The following is a 22,310-nucleotide window of genomic DNA, read 5'->3' on the forward strand; positions in this document are numbered from 1 at the left end:
AGGAGGAGAGAAGGGGATTGGGAGTGAGCTGGGCAGGAATCCGAGAAGGGGGACAAGTCGGATGGGCAGGAAGGAATTGGAGGAGCGGGAGGTGGTGGGGGATCCTGCTGGCCATGTGGGGCACTGGCTGTGTCATCTCCTCACTGGGAGGCGTCAGTCGGGCCTGAATCTCACACGCTCCTTTGTCTCTTTCACGTCTCACAGGAACTCATCGAGGAGCTTCCCGATGACTCGTCACCCAGCGCCGTCCTCGCCCACTCCCTGGCTGCAGTGGGCTACCTCTGGTACTGAGACAGCCCCACCCCCCCACCCTGCCGGCTCCCCTCACCCCAGTGCTGCTCAGGCCCAAGGCTGGGAGTCACCGTCACTGTCCCTCCCAAGTCACCTCCCAAGAGTGGCGTCTCTGGCAGAGATGGTGGGGTGGGGAGGGTCACTCTCTCCTGGCAGGGCTCTTCTTTTCACTCCCATAACATGACAGGGGCCTTGGGGAGGGGCTCACTCCCGGGCTCCGATACAGGAGGGGCAGCAGGCTCCAGGGAACAGCAGCTATTCCTGTCCTGCCACTGTCTGTCTGGGACACCTTGGCCTTGTCATTCCCTAGCGAAGTGCCTCAGTTTCCATTCTCGCCAGCCTGTGCCTCTATCCCTGTGGCTTGGTGTCTGTCTTGGCGACAGTCCCACCCAGTACTGCACAGTCTAATACCAGCTCCTCTCTCTTGCCAGCACCATGAAACCTGCCCTGGAGCCAGCCCTAGAGACCCACCTCTTGCGAGCTGCCCTTCACTCCGTCTTCACCCTGGGCACGGAGAAGGACACCACCGGCATCCAGGTACCTCCTCCTCCATCCTCCTCCTGTTCCAGAGTAGTCCTTGGTCCCTACTCCCTTGATTCGCTGGAGCTCCAGATTTAGGGGTGGGGTAGCGGAGATGGAACAAGCTGCAGGGTTGGATCCTTCCCTCCAGCAGGGAAGAGATTACCCCTCCCTGGGGGATTTCTTTCTTTCTTTCTTTCTTTCTTTCTTTCTTTCTTTCTTTCTTTCTTTCTTTCTTTCTTTCTTTCTTTCCTAAGCCGTGTTTGGCCCAGAAGCCCAGGTTCCATCCATAGCAACTTGGCTGTTTCCTACTCTTCTGCCTACAAGGCCCTCTGCAGAGACCTGCTAAGCTCATGGATTAAAGGTCCAGGGGTCATCAATTCTTGCAAATTGCCTGCAGTGGGATGTGAAGGAGAGAGGCCAGGAGATGTGTTTGGGAGTCTCCCCAGTGCTTCCCAGAGACCCCTCTTCCCATCCTGTGGCAGGTGTAGGCCCAGGTTCCCTAACTCTGACCCATGCTTTACAGACTCTGCACAAAGTCATCCCAGAGGTCCAGGATGCCATGCTGGGGAACCTGCTGGCAGAGTCCCCAGACACAGACAGGCTCCACTTCATCTTGGAGGTGAGCCCCATTTCACCGTAACTCTTTGGGGGACTGGTAAGGAGAAACTGGAAGATCCATTTTCTACTCTGTCCTCCTAGCTGGGTCCCCAGTGGGCCGTCCTTGGTTGGTGGGTGAGTGCAATGTAGTGTCAGGTCCTTCCTTCTTGAGGAACAGAGGAAGGAGCTGGGACTCCAAGCCAGAGCTCTGCCTGGTTCTGCTGAGCACTAAGCACAGGGCTCCTGGCTGTCTTGGGGAGAGAGAGTCTGAAAATCCACCCTTCCCCCTCCCCTCCAACACACAGAGCCCATGAGATTAGGGAGCTAGTTCTCAGAGAAGAGGCACATGCTCCTTCCTAGAGAAACAGGAGGGCCCCAGGGAATCAGCCCTTCCCTCTGATCTGCTCTGAAATTCCTGGGGGGATTGTGCTCTCAGTCACTCCCTACTTCCCCCCAAGGATTTGCATAGCAGGGAAGGGCCGAGGGTTCAGTCTTCTTTCTGGTGAACTGTTCAGGAATCAGGAATTCTGGGAGGATGGGACCAGCCCCTAGATTGTCCCAATCTAGAGAGATGCGGAGAAGTTGTGACCTGAAGGGTACAAGCTGCATCCTGGGGGAAAGAATCCCCTTCTAAAGCTCTGCCATCAAGGACTCAGCTATTTCCCCCTGCGCAGAATGTCTCAGGCCCCTGGGGCTGGAGGCGTGGGGGGCTCATTTGTAAAGCAGGAGCAGCTGGCCACTGAGTCTGACCTGCCTCCTTTCCCCACAGCATGTCAACCTCTGGGTCGTGTCCAGGGTGTCGCAGGAGCGAGCCAGGGCCATCAGGAGCAGCACAGCCCTGCTGAGATACACAGTCACTCTCCCTGAGTTTGACGTAAGTGAGCTCCGAGCCCAGCTTGCTGGCTCCAGGCGGAGGCGGGCTGGCTCCAGCGGGCTGCAGGATCTGCTGCTGCTGCCGGGGCTGTGGCTTCGGAGGGTTCTTCATGGGGAGGCAGAGTCAGAGCAGGACTGAGCTAGCTTGAGTCAAGTTCTTCTTGTCCTGGTTCAGTGTTGACCCTGGGCCTTTAAGGGGACCATGCTCCAGCCCCTGCTTGGCATCCCGGGCTCCCTTGGCAGCAGAGCAAATGAAGGTTCGATCTCAAGCTCCTCTCCCCCAGCATCTCCTGTAGAGGGGCTAAGGGGAAGGAGCCCTCTGGCCCAGGGCAGACAGGGAGCTGAGAGGAAAATGCTGATGGAGTCCCCTCTGCTCTCCCTTCCATTAGATCTCAGCCGAGTTCCCTCAGATGGGTCGCCATGTGGCCCAGCTGGCTCTATTTGTCAGCGATCCAGACAAGGACATCAGCCGGCAGGCCAGGGAGGGGACTTACCGGCTCTACCAACTGCTGCTCCAACAGAAGGGTAAGGAACCCAGCTGGGACACGGAACCCAATAGGGGACTGAGAGTGACCATATGTTGATAATGGGACCCTAGACCATTTCTCTCAGACTGACCCCAGCCGGAGGACAAGTCTCTCTCTGCCTCTGTTCTTCTCCATTCCACTGTGCAGCCACCAATGGGATTGGAAGGACACAGAAACTGCAACCAGAATGAGGAGAAAAGTCTCTCTCTCTCTCTCTCTCTCTTCCAGGTCTGACCATACATGACGTGGAGGATCTCTGGTGCTATGACTGGCACCAGGACAGAAGGCTATTAGGCTACAAGAATACAGCCAGAGTGGGGGAGGTAAGGGCACTGTGCCAGGGCATGACACAGCTCAGGGAGTGTAGCTGGCTGGGTTCCCTGCAGTGGAGGCCTCCTGAAGACAGGAAAAGAGCCTGCTCCTTATTTCCAGCTCACAGTTCCTCATCCAGCAACCAGTGGGACACGCTGGTGCCAAAGGTCCCACACTGGGACTGGGCCAGGAGTCTCCTTGTTCTTGTCAGGCTGCAGGTTGGATTCCCCTTGAAGAAACCAAGGAGCTGCAGAGGCCATTCCCAGCGAGGAGAGAAATCACTAAGCTGCGGGGAAGAGACCTTTGGTCTGTCAGCTCCAACCCCCTCCTCCCCTCAACAACACACGCACACTCTTCTAGCCGCTGAGGTGCAAGAGATCTCTCTGCTGGAAGCAAGACAGAGTCCCCTGTCGTCTCTGTGCCCTACACCGCAGAGTGGGCCTGCTCACACACATTAGAGATCCATTTCCAGCCCATCCTGGCCCCTGCCATAAATTGCCTTCCCGAAAGAGCCACTGGAGGCTTTGGTCCCTCAGCATCTGTGACCTTTTAATAAAGGGGCTTCCATGAGCCCTGGGACCCTGAAAGCCTCCTGGGGAATGAAGTGCCTTGGCCACAGCAGCTCTCTTCCCCGCCCTTTGGGGCACTAGACGCCATTGTACCGCCAGGACTTGGAGGCTGGCTCTGGGCAATCTACTCGAGCCTCATGTCCTCTTGGTTTTAGGTCTTTGAAAAATTCTTCTCCGTCGGGCAGAGAAGATCCTTCGTACAGACAGCATTGCTGGCCATCCACGACCCCCTGCTGCGTGTCAGCCAGGCTGGGCTGGTGCTGGTCTACTCCCTCCTGGGGGAAGCCCAGCAACTGATGGGGGACACGGTAAGCAGCTGCAATTGACTCAGAAGCTTGGGGTGGGACCCAGGGCCTCATTCCCATCCTCTCGCCATTTGCTGGCTTGGTAGCAAGGAGCCTAGTGGGGACTTCTGGCCTTCATGGACTTCTGTTCTTAGGATGTGGTGCTCTGCTATCACTCCTGCGAAGGACAGGAGAGTCCCCTAAGTGCCCTGTGGGAACCTTTCCTGCCCCACAGAGCTGCACCCATTTCCCCATGGCCTAGTGTCCATGTCACCCCAGCCACCATCGAGAGTTGCTCCCATCCCTGGCATCCTGGGAGGCCAAGGACTGACTGGTGATGGTGACTGACTGAGGCACATGGGTGTGGAAAGCTGGTCTTGCTGCTGGTAGGGCCTGACCCGCTCTCGAGAGATTGGGAGGATTCAGTCGTCAGGGGCTGCTGACCTGCCCCATTCACCAGGGCTGCCATCCTGTGGTTTCAGGTTTTGTCACTGGGGTGTCTTGGGGAAAGGTCTCAAGCTCTCCCCATTCCACTTCACTGCTGCCAGAATCCCTCCCACCCCCCGCCACCCTTCTAGAGCCCCCTCCCTGCCCTACCTGGGTGGGGATGGAGGTAGGGGTGGAAGAGAGGGTCCTCCGAACTTGAGCGGTGTCCCCAGGTGGGTTGGAGGTGGAACAGCTGTCACGGGCACTGATGGGGAAGTGGCAGGAGCTCACCCTACAAGGAGGGGGGTTGGCACTGAAGGTCACTAGAGAGGACAGCAAGCCTCCATCCTGGGGGTCAGGAGGGTGAATCTACCACTCAGACATGAGCAGCTGCTGGGTGGAAATGATGGTTCTGGTTCCAGGTGCCCTTAATCCTCCCTGATTCCTGGGGAGTGTCTCAGTCTCTGACATGTTCTCGTTCCCCTGCAGCATGAGGATGTCACAGCCAAGGTCATGGGCCAGCTTCACATGATTCGGCACTTGCACCAGATGCCCGAGGCGCTGCAAGGGCTGTGGCTCATCTGATGCTCTTCAAGGTTCCCCTCCCTGTTCAGCAAGTCCCGCTCCCTGCTGCAGGTACTGCTGTGTCTCACTATAAATGGGGGACTAGTGGAAGCAGAAATGGAGGCCCCTGGCACTCACAGGAACTCTCTCCCATCTCTATGGAGCTGTGTCCTTCCCACGGCCCCCCAGATACCTTCATCTGGGGCAGGAGCTCTTTCCCTCACACCCATATCCCTCCCCTCTTTCCTTGATCTCACCCCCATCCCATTTCCCATGCTCCCAGGCAGAGATCTTCCTGCCCCATATGGCGCAGAAGGACCTTTGCGTCAGGGCTACAGACTGTCTGCCCAACTGAAGCTCAGGAAGCTCCACCTTTGAGGAGGTGAGGATGGGACAGAGGCTCCGGGCTAGCTTCATCTCCTGCCCTTTATTCTTCCTTTGGCCCTTCTCTGGGCTCTCAGAGTCTGACATGAAGAGGAGCCTCCTCCCCCCGTGTCTTCTAGGTCCTGGGGTGTGTGACAGCCTCCCAGATGGGTGCAAGCAGTAGTAGTTCTCAAAGAGGCCTAGAGGGAAGAGCCCACTCCCTCTTGGAGGTAAGAGCCATTGACTTCTTTGGGCAAAATGGGTTTCTTGGGGGAGAAATGGGATCCCTGCTGCATAGCCTGGGTGGGAGCTTCCCCCATCCCTGGGACAGAGACATCTTCATCAGTGTGCCACCCTTTTTTTTTCCAAGCAGGAGGCTCCCCAGAGAACTCCTCCTCAAACCTGTTCTCCTGGGAGCGTTTCTGGGAGGAGGCTCCCGTCCCTCAGTCTCCAACTCCATCATGCAGTCTCTTTCACCTAACATCTCCGCTCTCCAGCTCCACTTGCCGCAGCAGGACAAACGGACCTTCAGCTCGTAGGGAACAGACTCTGACCTCCTTCTGATCAGCAATGGGGTTTCACCATCCCCTCAGCAAACCTGTCAGCCGGGCTGGACCGGATTTGAAGGAGGAGGGTATCTAACAGGGTGGCTTGGCCTATGGCTGCCTAGCCTGGGGCTAGGCCAAATTGATGACCAAGTGAGCCCCACCTGAGGGGAAACAAGGGAAAACAGCAGCAAAAGTCCAGAAGCAGAGCGAGCTGTTCAGGAGATGGCCTTGGGCCAAACCCTGGAGTCCAGGGTAGGACTGGCTTCTCTCACTGTCCCTAAGGAAGGGGACATAGAAGACCATAGAAACCCAAGAAGGGCAGGCCGAACCGAAATCAGGCTGAGGAAGAACTCCCCACGAGGGTGGAAGGCCTTGTTTCTGTTCAAGACATTTTGGGACTTTGTTTGCAAAGAGCACGACCCAGGAAGGAGTGGAGTAAAGGACAGTCACCTGGTTGGAGGGCTGAGTTCCCAGCCAACAAACTGCAAGAGTGAGTATGAGCGGGGTTGCTAGCCCAGCGAGAAAGCAATGACACAAGGCCTGGCCAGCATCTAGCAGTGAGTGAACTCTGGTACACACCCAAAGTGGCCGTGTCTAGAGCCCTGTGTAGGCTCTTCTGTGGGAATTTCCCATGGGTCAGTGGGGCCGGAATCTCTCCTGCTCCTTTGGTTTCTTTGTGCTTCCCACAAGATGTCTGGTGAACTGCCCTTGGACTCTGGGCCCAGCACCGCTCAGAAATTATTCGCTACCTTCAGAGAGACAGGGCACAGCTCAGCCTGTTGGGTAGGCTGGAGAATCACACTTCACTCGAACACACAACACTGAGGTGGTTTGGGAAGTATAGTAACAAAGAAGAGATTTAAGTGATACGAAGCAAGAGAAAGAGACAAATTTCAAAGAGAGAAACAAAACACAACACACTTTGTAGTGACTAAAACTGAATCTTAACAAGTCACACTCTTTGCCTTAGCAGTTTCCAGACTAACATCTCAGCTTTCCTAACAGACCTTCTTTGATGTCCCTGTAGGGTAGAAAACTTCTCTGTCGAATCCGCTGATTTGATTGCTTCGTCTTCTGGTTTCAGACCCTCTGTTATCCTTCTGGGGTGCCTGGACCCTGATTGTAACATCTCTCTGGCCCAGCCTCTTACACAGATGTGTGCTGCAGCCAGCCCAGCGCAGGGAGCAGTGAGGACAGATGATCTCCTCCTGTCAGACCAAGCAACAGGGGTCCCATTGAGGCTTAGATGGAAGATCCCAGGCATCTCCTGGAGGTAAGAACCGTCCACTCTTCTGGGCACTTGGGGCTGTTGCAACAAAGAGGGGGCTCCTGTTCCATAGCCTATTTGTCCTCATGACTGTGTTTTTTTCTTCTCAGAGGATGCGCCCGGGACCCAGGAGACTGTTTCGTGCAGGAGGTTTGAGCAGGGAGAGATCACTCACTGTCCTGACCCATGGGTCATTAACCCGGGTCTGCAGGGTTCCTGGGAGCAGCCACCCTCCAGCACGCCACCTGGAAGCCTACGAAAAACTGCTTACCTAGGACTGACGAAGTCCAGACCCAGTTTGAAGCTCCTATTGGCAGAGTCCCAGAGCAGCTAATCGGCCCCCGGGACCTCCTTAAACCAGCAGCAGGAACAAGAAGCTGTCTGAACAGCCGAGAACCTCCCCGGCTCTGGACCGTGTGTTGGCTGTTCCTGCTCCCACTCCCCAGGCTTGATTTCCTGGTATCTGGACTCAGGGTGACTCACCTGACTTGAGGTTCTGAACACAATTTGTTCTTTTGCTTCTGCTCTTCCAGTGTCCTGACCCAGCTGACTCTCGACTCCTGTCTTGTGAGTGTGGACTCTGCCTCTGACCACTAGGTCTGGCTGCCCATGACCCGGCCATGACAATGACTTTTCTACAATTCCTCCAATGCCCTTTTCTGCTCTCCAGCTCTGCTCTCCCAGCAAGACACACCGATGCCTTGGCTCCTAGAGTCCTGCTTACCTGCTAGTCAAGGGCTCATGGGGAGTGTTTGTCTTGCCCCCTTCCCCACCACAGCTGCTTGTCCTCGGGGACTCTCCCTAGCTCAGAGGAGAATCCGTCCTGGCAGCAATTCAGGAAGTCACAGAGGGATGGTCTGCTCAGCTCTCTCTGCAATGCCACTGCCCGAGACCATTACGAGTGGGTGCCCAGTGACTGTGCCGGCAGCTCCTTGAGAGACTCCTGGGGGCAGGGTAGTCGTGTTTCACGATGACCGCGGGAAGTCATGCGAAGAGTGCGGCATTGAGGAGACTCTCCTGCTGTCCCAAAGGGTTTCTGTTCTCCTGCATGGTCAGACCATGGGGCCAGGTTGCAGAATGGGGAAGAGCTGTTTGGTGACGAGTCCGAGGATTCACCATACAGGTGGCAGCAGCTGCAGATCCTGAAGTCCCTGTGGTCGGATTACCATGCGTCCGGAGTTTCCCGGACATGTCCGGCTTTTTGTGTTTTAAATTGCCCTCAGGGAGGAATTGGTAAAACTCTCCAAAGGGCCGGGATTTCCCTCCCAATGCAGCACTCTGGGGGCGGAGGGGGAGCTGCGCGCTCTGTGGGGGAGCACGGCACTGTGTCTGGCTCCGCACCCCAGACACACTGCTCTGAGCAGCAGGGTACGGGGGCCGGGGGGGCTGGAGAAGGGGCATGGGGTCCCAAGGGACAGTCAGGAGACAGGGAGCAGGAGGGGTTGGATGGATGAGGGGTTCTGGGGGGAGCCTGTCAGGGGGTGGGCATATGAAAAGGGTGTCGGGGGAGTCAAGGGACAGGGAGCGGGAGGGGTTGGACGGGGCAGAGGTTCGGGGGGGAGTCAGGGGCAGGGAGCAGGGGGGATTAGATGGGTTGGGGGTTCTGCGGGGGCAGTCAGGGGACAGGGAGTGGTTGGATGGGTGTGGGAGAGCCGGGGGTCTGTCAGGGGGTGGGGGTGCGGATAGGGGGCAGGGCAGACAGTGGAAAGGTAGGGGCTGGAGTTCTAGGGGGGCAGTTAGGGTGGAGGGGTCTAAGGAGGGGGCAGTTGGAGACAGGGAGTAGGAAGGCTTAGATAGAGGGCAGGGTCCTGGGAGGGGGCGATCAGGGGACAAGGAGCAGGGGGGTTGGATGGGTTGGCAGTTGTGTGGGGGGCAGTCAGGGGGCAGGAAGTGGGAGGGAGTAGATAGGTGGCAGGGCTACCATTCTCCCCCCCCCCCCCGGAGTGTCCTCTTTTTTGAAAGTTCAAATATGGTATCCCTACCCTATGGGCCCAGCCTCCACTCCTGAGAGTTCAGGCGAACCTCCCCCTGTTCTCAGGGAGGCTTTGGCTTTGGCGGCTGGGCCTGCCTGCCGAGACAGAGGACTCAGTGTTTCCATTAGGCTGCTCAGTTGCCAATGCAGCCACCCAAAGACGTGAAGAATGGAAGCGAAAGAGCAAAGCTGGACCCTCCGCTGATCTCCTGCAATCAAGTGAGCCCAGCCTGGGAGAGACGAGAGAAAGCTTCAAGGTGGCTGGTGGCTGCATGGAGCCAGGGGAGGAGAAATAAATAGTTCATGATGAATCCTACGGGCTTTGTCTTGTGTGGTGAAGGGTTTAAAATGGGTCTAGTTACTATCACATTCAACTTTACAATCGCTGTGTCTGATTGAAGGGCAGGTCTAGAAAGTTCAGAGGTCGCTCGAGGAGCTTCAAGTCTCAGATTCTGTCCCTATTGCCTGCTTTGACCAGCTGATCTCAACCCAACACCGCCCTCAGGTGGTCGCAGTGGTGAGCTTTTCCCTCTTTTTCTGGATTCACCGCCGGCATGGGGACAGGATACATGTGGCCAAGGAAATGGAGAGGCATGGGGGTCACTTGCAGAGGCATGCAGAGAACTTGCAGAGTTGCCTGTTCATGCAGTTCCTATGGGGGAAGCACGGTAGGGTACCGTGCACTCCGGGGCACCATTTCCAATTTTGGTGGTGGCGGGGAGGATAATTTCACCATGATTCCAGGGGCTACTTAGGCACCTGAAAACTCTAGTGTTTTGACAGATAACTTAGCAATGAGCTGACAGGAACAACTGCCAGACTGCTTTCTGGGGAAGACAGAAGAATGGATCCAGGGAATGGTTCTGTAGCTCTGAGCTGTTTGGACACTTTCAGGGAACATTCCCGATGCAAGACAGAGATCCCCAAAGTTATCCTGGGTAACCCTGAGAGACTTATGGAAAACTAGCAGATCCCACATCTCTGCTGTCACTTTGCACGGACAAACTCGGACTGTCAGAACCTGTTCATGTATTTTACCTGCTTTAACCTCTCAAGAACTTTCACATATAAAAGAAAGAAAATTAAATAAATGACATAGGTACACCGATATAGGGCCGTAGTGTAAAGCCGATCTCAGAGTTGTCCCATTGAAATGGAATTATTCACAGCAGTAATTAAAGTTAAACATGCACATAAGTGTTTCCAGGCCCAAGATTAAGGCCACAGCTTATGAGAGGTGCAGATGCAAGAAGAGAAGAGCTGTGCAAAAACTGAAATGCCACTTGGAACCTGGCCCAAACAATGCATCATGAAAAATAAACTCATCTTGTTATACAGTAACAGAGCTGGTTCAAAAGGGTTTTACACTGACAATGCAACCTTTGAACTAAAAATGCCACTTTGGATTACATTGATCATTTGAAAAAAGTTACCTCTTTAAAAAAAACATTTTGGATTTCTCTGCCCACTTGAGAGAGAACATGGAGTTTTTCCCACCAAAACGAAACAAAAATTTGATCATTAAAAACATTTCCAAATAAGTTTGGAAGAATATGGGGGGGGAGTGGTTTCTTCTTCAATTTTCATGACCCTCTCCACCCTCCCTATTTTTGACCAGTTCTAATTGTGAATAAATGTCTGTCTGTACATGAATGATAAATATGTCTGCTACTGAAACATTTACAAACAATGGCTCTCATCAGGAGCACTGAGGTCACATTACGCAGAGAAACATCCAGGCCTGCAGGGTTCACATTCTCCAAGACATAAACCGCCCCAGGACGGGAATGTCACACACAACACAGCGTGACTGGCCCGGGTTGGTTAGGTGCATGTTTTGCTGTTGCTGGCAAATTGTGCTTTTCTGATGGTGGGGGGAGTTATATTTGAAAGGAGTTCTTCATCCTCTCCCACTCTCATCCAGGGGTGCCAGAACAGGGGAGACCAGGGCCCATCACTTTTTACTGGCCATAAGTGTGAGCGACTGGATGATGGGGGAGAGAAGGGAGTGGGGAGGGCAGTGTTTTGGGGGCAAGGGGCGGCATGAAGTGGGAGCTCAGGGAGAAAGGCGGTGTGAGGGAGGGCCTCAAGGAAAAGGGCAGTTTGAGGGGGCAGGACCTCGAGGAGAAAGGGTGGCACAGGGGGTGGGCCACAGTTTTTGTGCCAGCAGCCCCCCACCACCACTTTTAGGAAGCTTTTGCCCATCCTGCCCTCATCCCAAATTAATTTGTTGCAGTAAGAAAACTTTGAGCAACAAGGGGACTTAGAGACCCACCATATAACCGCCAAAATCCTCACCCGCCCCTCGAGCTGGGCAACAGAATTTTTTGGTCACTGGCAATTCCAAAAAAGAGATGGAAAAAAAACGGTTTCAGGTTGAACAAAACTAACATTTTTCCAAATTTTTGATGAACCAAAAAGCTTTAAAAAAAAGAAAAAGACCCAGGAACATTTCAAGGGTTATAACTTTTTGAATTTTTAAAATAAAAGTGAAGGACATTTTTAAATAAAAAATAGTTTCAAACTGAAAAATCAAAATGGTTTGTTTGGAAAGTGTCTAAATGAAATGCTTCGACTTTTTAAGAACTAGGGGGAGGGTCTGGACGTGAACAATTCAGCAGACTGGATACGAAATCGCAAACAGGTCTCCTTCCCCATTCTCCAGGGCTGGGTCTCGATTCCTGTTTCTGGTTCCCTGGGCCTGGTCCCCGTCCCTGTCACACACTGCGGGGAGCTCAGATTCCTGGGAATCCTGCGGACTTCCAGGCTACTGGGAGGGATGAGTCAGCAGCTTCCTGAGGACAAGTTGCGAATAGGCAAACACTTTCCCTCTACCTTTCCAAAACCCACATAGGTATAGTGAGACCAGCACCCCCACCACCCCCACCACTCCACGCACCATGAGACGATTCCAGGACGCTGGCTCTGAAACAAAAGAGAGAGAAAGGCCCCATGACTAAGGGACTCCGTTAAATCATCCCACTGCTGCCATGAGGATCCCAGAAGATGAAGACGTTCCTGGGGTACAGTAAGAGCTGAGTTGGGTCGAGTGCACATGGGCAGCACTCAGAGCAGCGGGAATGAGATCTCCAGGCTCATTATCCCCATCGGCCAACCTGACGGAGGGAGAAAGGTGAGCCCGGCAAAGCAGCCCCTGTTCCAGACTCTGGGAACTGGGATTTTTAAGATGCTCCAAGATGGGGTCCCTCAGGTTCTTAAGGTTAGAGGGGACGGTTAGGATCATCTCCTCCAGCGTCTCCTGAAGCATGGGGAAGGGCTAGCCATGGTGGGAAGGGTGGGGTTTGAAGATGTATACAGGAAAATGGGGGCTGGGGTCACTAACACATTGCTGATGGGTGAGGGGCACGATTGGTTTCTTTGCCTTGAGGGTCTCAGCTTTTAAAAGTTTTGGGAAGAATAATTTAGTCTGAGCCCTGGCATAACCCAGGCCAGAGAACGTCGCCTACTGATTCCTGCACCTAGTCCAGTGATTTATGGCACTGACTTGGCATTGAGAAGGATTTTATCATAGGCTTACATCCAGCTGCAGAAGAGAAAGGGCATTAGAAGCTGAAAGACCCCAGAAGTGGCTCTGGTTTTCTACTCAAAATAACCACTCGGGGCTGATTTTCCCCAGCCCAGCACCTTGCAGTCATGCACCCACCACCTAGTGAATTTGGTGTGCAGGCAGGCTCCCAAATCCAGACAGTGGCACGTCACATCCGCTTTGCCCTGGTGTCAGGGACTGCCCTGAGCGCCCACCCTGCAAACACTTACGCACCTGAGCCCTCCCACTGCGATCCAAGGCTACTCCTACAGATGGAGTTGAACATGTGGTTAAAGTGTTTGCAGAGTTTCCAGAGAGCTGAGGCTCCATGTAAAAGGAACTATACTTCAGTTATTCCAATCTTGGGTTTATGAGATGCTCCTGCCCGCCCCCTCCCTTCACAGCTGAGTCTCCCACCCAGTGGAATTCTCCAAGGAACTTCCCACTCCGAGACCCTACACACTGTGTCCAGCGCTAGCTGTCCCTCTGGCCCAATCCCATGCTTCAGGACATAGTCTGAACGCCACCGAGGTCAGTAATTAATTCCCCACCTGCATTTACAGCATGGTAAAACTAGCCATGTATGTTACAGCGGGTTCTTGCTTTTCCTTGAAGCATCAGATATTGTCCCCTGGGCTGGACCAGACAGGACAGCAGCCTGAAATGCCCTGCGGCATTGACTTGAACTCAGACTGACCCTGTGGAAAACGGGCTCAGCCACCTGGACAATTAGGTAATCTTGGCGAGCTGTGAGATTTCAAACAAGTTGTGTTTGAGTTTGGCTTGGCAATCCTGGGTCAGGGACTGACGTGAGGGGTTGGGAGACAATAAAGGGAAAGGGTCTGAGAAAGGGCGTCCCTTACAATAAATCGTTCAACCAGTCACTGTTGAAGTGAGATGCTTTACAGATGCTCACAGACAGGCTCTCCCACCAGCGAAGAATTTGGACGCTCTGGCTCCCTGCTGGGACCACCTTTGCTATTCACTTGCAACCAGGGTGGATAAAAATCAATGATTTAAAAAAAAAATCAAAAAAATTGGATTTTTTTGATAAAATGATTTTTGCCCCTCAAAAAGCTATTTAAAGATAGTTTTAATTAAGATACATTCTAGCTCCAAGATCTCTCATCATGGAATAGGGATGATAAATTCTAATTCTATAGTATGAGACAATATATTCATGTAATGTTTAAGAAAAGTTTTGTAAATGAGTTCCAATACTTCATGGATGAAGGACCCAATCTTATGGGGTTCCACAGGCTTCTGTATAGATTGTGTAGGTTAATCTTTCTATCTACCCAATGGGATTCAGTGCTCAGTCTAGAAGATACCATCAGAGATGTTTAGTTTTGCAGTTCTCAAACTGTGGATTTGTGTCTCCAGAGGTAACATGGTTGTTAACAGCAAAAATGTTTTCAAAGAAATAAATAAATAAATATGGAGAGGTGATATACAGCCTGGCAAGAAAATCCTCCAAATATTAACGATTAACCTGTTGAATTGGAGATATTTATGAAGTCATTGGGAGGGGAACTATCTGCTTCAATAACCTTGGGTAAATGAAATAACCAAACAATCATTCATTTTCTGAGATAGCTGTAAAACTCATCTGAAAAGTTTTCAGAATAAATCACCCTTTAAAAATGTATAGTGTGTACCTTCTAAAAATGAAACCTACATCTATCTCTGAGTTGTGAAGAACATGTATTAAGGTTATAACAACCAACAAGAATACACTTTTATGTAGAAATCCATGATTAAATCGAGTCGTCCTGACTAGTGATTTAAATCAATTTGATTTAAAATCAAATCCACCCTGTTTTTGCTGACCAACAGGCAGTTCTGCTCCCCAGGCCCTTCCGGGGTGTCACTGCCCCAAACTCAGCTGTTAGAAAACCAGGAAATGCTCAGCTGAGATCTTCCCCATGTAACACTAGGAAAGAATCTTAGCACTACAGCGGAAAACGAACCACAGAGCTCTGCTAACCAGGAGGAGCTCAGTTATAGGTGCCGGTTCCCCCTTCAGGTGGTCTTGTTCCTGAAGGTACCTCTCCCCTTGACAACCCTTCACTCCCCACCCATTGCACTTCATGCAATTCTGCTGCAGGGCAGCACAACGGGAAGCGTGCAATGCAATTATTCTCATGTCCTTCCGTCCATTCTTGGTCCTGTAAGGACACTGAAGTGCCAGGCCTTCAGCAGCTGCAGTGAGAGCGAGAGGGTCTCACACTCTTGTGCATCAGGCCACGTTTATAGAGCCCTGTGCGAGTACAACATTTGTTTCTGCACACGATCCACGGCTACGAAGCGGATCTCTGCAGATTTGCAGGGCGCTGCCCATTTATACCTGGATTTAGGAGCCGAACTCTGGGCATTATTTTGCAAAACCTGCTCAAGACTTTTAGAGCTTTTTCGTAGCAAACCATGGCGTTTTTTAAACCCCCGACATTCCATGACTGAGCAAAACATCTCCAGGAACATCAACAATGCTGGCTCGAAGAGAGGTAGGACTCTTCTTAAACAAAAAGATTTTAAACGAACAACTTGCTACCAAAAAGTTTGAGATATTTGCTGTGGCAGAACAAAGGGGGTTTTGATCTAAAAGAATGTGACCCCAAGCTTCTTACAATTCGTTCTACAGGCATGGGGCTTGTGCATTTTCTGCTGGGGCTTGTCCGGACAAAGAGCCAGAGCTCAGCCCTAACAATCAACCGGGAGAGCGGAGTCAGAGGTGAGGAAGGCCTGGGAAGATCCTGAGACAGGGAATGAAGGGGTGTCACATCCACCTGCTCCTTCCTGTAGGTAGATCACAGAAAGATCTAGAGGTGAGTGCTGGGGTTTCCCTGCCATGAGTGGGCAGCGTGCAATTAACAAGGGCTGCTTCTCATACTCACACACACACCCCCCATCACGCCATGCACACCTCTCACGCCGGCACCAGATCTGATTTCATCTCATGCATTTACACAGCACATCTCTGCAAGCAGATTATAACCCCCAGGGTCCATAACTCCAGTTAACTCTGCAGTGAGGACATGCTCCCCCCAGCCCCAAGACCTTAAAACCCAAGGTCGACTCCCCCTGCTCGAGAAGACACAGGCTTCAACCCTGCCCCACCCCGCAGCCCCAGTTCCCTAACCTGGGGCTTGCCAGGGGATTCTCTGCTTGTGATCAAGTGGGGCTGGCTGGATGCAAGGCGCTGGCCAATCCTCTCTGCCTCCAGCTGCTAAACTGCATTCAAAGAAAGTTTACAAAATAATCCCTCCCCCCTCCTCTGTGTGTTCTTTCCACGCGCTCTTCCCTCCGTCCCTATTCTCTGCGCCTCTCAGTCTCGCCTGCTCAGCCAGCAGCTGGGGATTTGCAAATCAATAAATAAAAATAAAAAAACTGGACAAAAAAGCCCCAAATATTTTCTGTAAAATCGACATGGGCAGGACCACCAGTGCTGGACCTAGCGGGGCCGCCCCCCCGCCCCAGCTTGAAGCGGTTTCCATCTTATCCAGGGTTTACAGTTTGGCTCAGTGGCTCTCTGCCCCCTCACTGTACAAATGGTTCCAGCGCCCCTGGGCGGGACAGGGCCTGAAGAAAGGGGCATGCGGAGGTGTTGGGAACACATGGGCCCTGCAGCTGCCCCCCCGCCATGCTCCCCCCCGCCCGCCCCAGCTCTACCTTCTCTAACACCCAGACAACACACCTCCCCCTCCCCTTTTCTGCTTCGGACTCCAGCCCCACTGAACGGTCCAGACGGGAGATGGAATCTCTTCCCTGAAGTGCCATCCAAAAACCCAGAGGGGCGGGCTGGAAGGAAGAGCCCCAGAAACACCCCGACCCACGGCATGGCAGAGGCGCAAAAGGAACGGGCGAGATCGGCGGCAACTTCACCAAAAGCTAAGGCCAGCCCCCCGTCACCTGACTCTACGAAAGCGCAGTAAGCTGGTGGTGTAAACGGGGCATGGGCAGTTCCACCAGACGATCAACAGAGCCGGTTAGAGATTCATTTAACAACTCCGGAATGGCTTTGCAATGGGAGGAGAGTTTTCCGAGCCATGCTTTGCTTCCTGAGGCGGTCAAGATTTGAGCTTTACCAGAGGATTGTACAGGATTCAGGCACTCTCTAGTTCCTCCTTTGTCAGCCCCTTGCCCTAACACCCTGCCTGCCCTGGGTGCTCAGCTGAGCTCTCCCTCCCTGCACGGTGCAAAACCAGAACTATCCCATTACTCTCCCCTGCTGTGTCTCTCTCCCTCTCTCCCCTCAGGCCAGGCTGCTGCTGCCCCAGGGGAGCTCACTGGGGTCGGGGGTGTCTCTGTGCTGGGTCCCCGGGGCTGTTGCAGACGCTTCCTCCTGCTGGGGCTGGAGGCCCTGTTCAAGCTCCCCTTGGAGAGAAGCGTGCTGTGTTCACAGGAGCAGGACCAGCCCCGCAAACCGACCGCCCGGCTGTCCCAGAGGTTCCCGAGCCCAGCGCTCACCCCCAGCCCAGCCGCATCCAGCAGCTTCTCCCTGCGCCAAGGCACCGCAGCCCGTGGGGCATCTTCAGGGCAGCGGAGCTCCAGGTACTGCCGCTTCTCTGCCCAGGAAAGGGATGGGGAGAGGCTGATGCTGACCCTGTGGGGCTGAGCTGAGCAGCAGCAAGTGCAGCCAGTCCCTGTGGGGATCCCCGATGGCTCCCTGGCTCCAGGTGCTGTTTGGGAGGCAGGGAAGGGGCCCTACAGCCAGGCAGGCTGCACAGCTGCACGCCCCATAGGTGCTAGGGCTGGTGCTGGTAGGGAGGTATGGGGAGGTGGGGATTTCACAGCAACTTTAACTAATACACTGAAATGTTTCCATCAACATTTTGTGCTAGGGAAAATTGGGTGTTCGATTAAAGACAATTTTTTGTGGAAAGTGTCATTTTAACAGGAAAAAATCAATTTTTTGTTGGAAAATTCAAAAACCAAAAATGGTTTGGATGATGTGGGGGTTTTTGTTTTGCTTTTTCCCCAATTTGGGACTAACTGTTTTCCGGTGCTGGTAGAAGGTTTTGGCGGGGTTGGCCATTCTTGGCAGAAGTTTTTCATGATCTTGCTCTCCTGGATGGGGAGAAAAGCTTGAAAAGGTGACCCCCCCCCCCCAAAAGGCTCCAACACCAGGAGCTGGAGAACAGAACCCAAACTTGTTGGCTTAAAACCAACGAGACTTTTAAAACAATCGTTTTTCAGGGGGGCTCTGACTTGTGATTTTTTTTTTTTTTTGGTCACTTGCAATTGGCCACGTGGGATAGAACCAGCTTGGGCAGGATCCAGATGTTAGCCCATCTAGAGAGGCCTGGCAGTGGCTCATACACAGCGGCTGTGGGAGTTAGGGACAGGAGAGTGATTTTCTGAAATTACACCTAGCAAGGGAAGGAGCCGGGGAAATGCAGTGTACCCTGAGGAATCAGGGACACTCAGGGGGAGGCCACAATGACGCTGCTCAGGAGTTTTGCTCTGACATGCTCAGCCCTCGTGGAACAGAGCCCCCGGCCTTCCCCTCCACGGGCACTGACTTATTTTTCCCCGTAGATGCTCCACCCCTGTTCGGCCCTTAGCCCCTACTCTTGTTCCACCTCTTTCCCAGGGCACCAACTCCTCACCGCGCTCTTCACCCTTGTATCTCTCCAAAGCCAGCCAGCCAGAGCGGGGTGGCACCTCCTCCCACCCCACAAGGACCCCTTGCTGCAACTGTCATGAGTAAGTATCGGGGAATGAACCCCTCTGCTAGGGCTCTCCCAGGCCGGGATCTCGGTGTCTGGGGGTGGGGGGGATTTGCTGGGGGGTGTCTCTGTTTTGTGCTCTCCCAGCTCCGCTCTTCTTTCTCTGTTAATCCTCCTGGGGTGGAAGCCACCTTCCAGCTCTCCGCTGACCTGCCTGTGCCCCTCTCCTCTCTCTGCCAGGCCTCTGCCTTCACTGGGAGCTCTCGCTGGGGTGGGGCTGCTGCGGACTCTGCTCTGAGCTCTGCCTGCGTATGGGGGAGCTGCACTGGAGCCCCAGGAGGGGTCAGGGACCGCAGGGAGAGCCAGCATCTTGCAGGGTTTCCTATTTCACACCGATCTCTGCACCATTGCTGCACCCAGGGCCCACTGCGCTGGGAGAACCATTGAGGGCCTGACTCTGGGGGGTGGCTTTGCCAGGAGCTGTGTCCTCCAAGAATCGGCCCAGAGATGTCTGGAAACTAGGCCACGGTCTGAGATTGACCTGCTTATTCTGATACCTGTTGCTCCCAGGCTTCCCCCAGCTGCTCTTGGCCAGCGGATGCAGCTCTTTGTCCCCATCTAGTGGCCACATCCCAGCTTTTCGCTCCCTCTTGCTTTTCTGTCAGTGAGCTCAGCAGTAGGCAAGGCGCTGTAGAAGACACTGTGAGGGGAGGAGAATTAAATTCATGGAGGTGTTGCCGGCACCCAGTGCCAGAGGCGAACAACAGCAGGGGGGGTTTGTTACCCGGTATGCGTCACTTAATAATCACAACGGGGTGGAGAAGCAGAAAAGTTTATTTGCAGCTGCAAACAAGGTACAGGGGGAATAGAATTTTAAATTTTGCACATTAGAGCAGGTCATTACACACACTTTTATATTCCTTAATGCGACTGCACTACACATTAGGTAATTAAAACTTTGCACAAATATTTTGCTTTTTTTATATGGTTTACAACAATGTTTATTTTTTGCAACTTTTAACAAGCATTTTTAGCAACTTAAACGACCAGCACATCTTGTTTGGCCTTGTAGCTGTTTTTTTTATTATTTTTAACTTGGCGTTAGCAAACTTTACACTATGAGGCATTATATGCGGCTGCTACATTGTTTTAAGAGCAAAAGAGCTTACTCAAACCAGCCAGGCCTGAATTTTATTAAGGGGGATTGAGAAGAAGCTCTTAGGGCTTTAGCAGGGAGACTTTTTTGACCTTTATGGCCTTTTATTTTTTTACTTTAACTAGTGGCCATGTCCTGGGGTTTTTAACATTTTTTTTTTTGAGACTATTTATTTTTATTGCTTGAGTTTTTTTATTTTTATTTACTTACTAGCGGGCTATGCATAAAATTAAGATTTTTAAAACTATGCAAAATAAGCATTTTTACCAGGACTATATATAACATAGTAAATACAACATGATTCATACAGGAAAAAAAACTTAAATAATAGGCTAAATAACTTATTTAGCTACAGGGAAAGGCTTCAACTAGAAAATAGAGAGCTTAGCTAATTTTCTCTGGTTTGCTGATGAATGCTCTTTGCTAGCTGCTTTAGGCGTTGGAAATCAGCTTTTACGGACGGCTCTGCATCTGTTATATTAAAGCAACACATGCTTGCAAACTCCTGGCATAGGTGACCATGGTGTAGAAGTAAATAGTCTACAGCCAGCCTGTTCTGTAGCATGCCCTGACGTACTTCCCCCAACTCATGTGAGAGTTGGGCCAGGACGGCTGAGGTTAAATTAATGGCCTTTGCCACTGTGCAGGCAAGGTGCTCTACTGCGTGGTAATTATGCACCACAAGCCCAGGGATACTAACGAAAGAAAAGGCCAGAGCTGCTGCCTTAGTCTCTGAGAATAAGGTTCTCTGAGAACGACGTTGCGTTCACTGCACTCTGGGCCAGTGCCAGCCAGGTATCTACGGGTACAATGCTTGAAACAGCAGTACCGGTTAGGCACATGGCTAAGAGGGGGAATAAAATATACTTTTTTATTTATTTTTTTGCTTTTTTGGTGGGCTGCTGTTTAAATAGTAATTTTAGTCTAAGATCTTCACTGGAGGGGGCTGAATGCACGGTCTACCTTTCAGCCGGGGGGCGGGGGGGGGGGGGTTTGACACGTCTTTCAGCTGGGTATAATGAATCTAATTCTTGTGTCCCTCGGCATTTGCTGCCGTGTGGGAGACCAACAGGACCCTTCCACTTTTTCTGGAGGGGCTCGTCTTTCCAGGTACGTACAAGCACTGAATCACCAGGCTGCAGGGAGTGGATGGGTGAGTCCAAGGGTAGAGGCTGGGAATCCTTAGCATACCTGTGAAGAGACAAAGAACAGCAGACAGGGAACACATATACTGAGAGAGAAACTTGTTTTTTAATTTTTACTTTTTTTTTTGGCATAAGCGGTGTACTATTTATAGGCCGTGTTTTTTTAAACATAATTTTAAAGGGACTGAGCTTTAATTTACCCTTTGGGAGAGCACGGCTGCGGAGCAGAACTAGGGGCAGGGCATCAGGCCACAGTAGGGAGGCCTCCTGGCATACTTTCGAGAGATGTTGCTTAAGGGTCTGATTGATCCACTTCACTACCCCACTGGCTTGCGGTCTCCAGGGTGTATGGAGTTTTCAGGGAATCTGTACGGTGTCTGAGATGCTTTGGACGATTTTTGACGTGAAGTGTGTTTTATTGTCAGATTTTATTCACTGGGGAAGTCCAAAGGGAGGAATAATCTTTTTAACAAACTTGAGAGCCACTGTCCTGGCAGTGCAATTGAGACATGGAAAGGTTTCTGACCATCTGCTGAATCCATTTACTATGACAAGGAGATACTTGAACTTTTGGGTCCGGGGAAACTTAGCAAAGTCTATTTGCCACACCCGTCCGGGGCCTGGAGTGGGTTCCAGGGCCGCTGGTGGTACTGGGTGTCCTGATTGGGGGTTATTCTTTTGACAGACTAGGCATTTTGTTTGTACTTGGGCAGCTAGGGCTCCGAGTCTGGAGGTTATGAAGTACTTTTTTATTACTTGGATAAGTGCCTCCCTGCCAGCATGAGTGGTTTGATGTAATTTTTGTAATACTGGCAGAATTAGGCCCTTTGGTAAGAGGACTTTCCCTTCTGGGGAATGAAGCCATCCCTCCTTTTCCTGGAGACCAAGTTTGTCAGCTAGCTGTTTCTCCTCCCCAGAATACTGAGGGGTCGGGAGCTTCCCCACTGATGGGATAAGGGCATGCATATAGGTGTTTTTAGTCTGAGGGAACAGCAGGGTGGCAGCATGCTTTGCCTCTTTATCTGCCCTGGCATTACCCCTGGTCACATCTTGATCCTCCCTCTGATGGGCCTTATAGTGTCCCACTGCCACTTCCAAAGGGAGTTGCACTGCCTCTAGAAGCCGGAGGATTTGGGGCCCGTACTTGACTGGGGAGCCTTGGGCTGTCAGCATTCCCCTCTGCTTCCACAGGCCAGCAGGAGCATGCAGCACCCCAAAAGCATATTTGGAATCAGTGAAAATATTGACCTGTTTTTTTTTGAACAGTTCGAGTGCACGGGTCAGGGCCACTAGCTCAGCCAACTGGGCAGAGGTCCCAGCGGGCAAACTTTCAGCTTCCACGGTGTCACTGAGGGTTACAATAGCATAACCCGCCGTTTTTTGCTCATTTATTACCACGCTGCTACTATCAGTGTACCACTCATAATCTGCATTTGGGAGGGGCACATCCTTCAAGTCCGGGCGGCTAGAATATTGGGCATCTATGATTTTTAAACAGTCATGTTTCTGTTTCTCAGTTTTTGGTAAGAGGGTGGCAGGGTTAAGGGATGGACAAGGCTGCAGCGTGACCTCAGGGTTCTCTAAGAGCTTTGCTTGGTATCTTGCCATACGCGCTTGTGTGAGCCAGAGGCCGCCCTTAACATCCAGTAAAGCGCGTACCATGTGTGGTGTAAAAACC

The 22,310-nt window shown here is 52.3% G+C and overlaps 1 protein-coding gene across 5 annotated transcripts in view; it reads right to left on the reverse strand.

Annotated features, from left to right (window-relative positions):
• LOC140898275 (butyrophilin-like protein 2) overlaps positions 1-22,310 on the reverse strand; it is a 1,102,357-nt gene that overhangs the window by 934,735 nt on the left and 145,312 nt on the right. The window lies entirely within an intron of this gene.

The sequence above is a fragment of the Lepidochelys kempii genome, chromosome 14 (genome assembly GCF_965140265.1).
Source record: "Lepidochelys kempii isolate rLepKem1 chromosome 14, rLepKem1.hap2, whole genome shotgun sequence".
Lineage (NCBI taxonomy): Eukaryota > Metazoa > Chordata > Testudines > Cheloniidae > Lepidochelys > Lepidochelys kempii.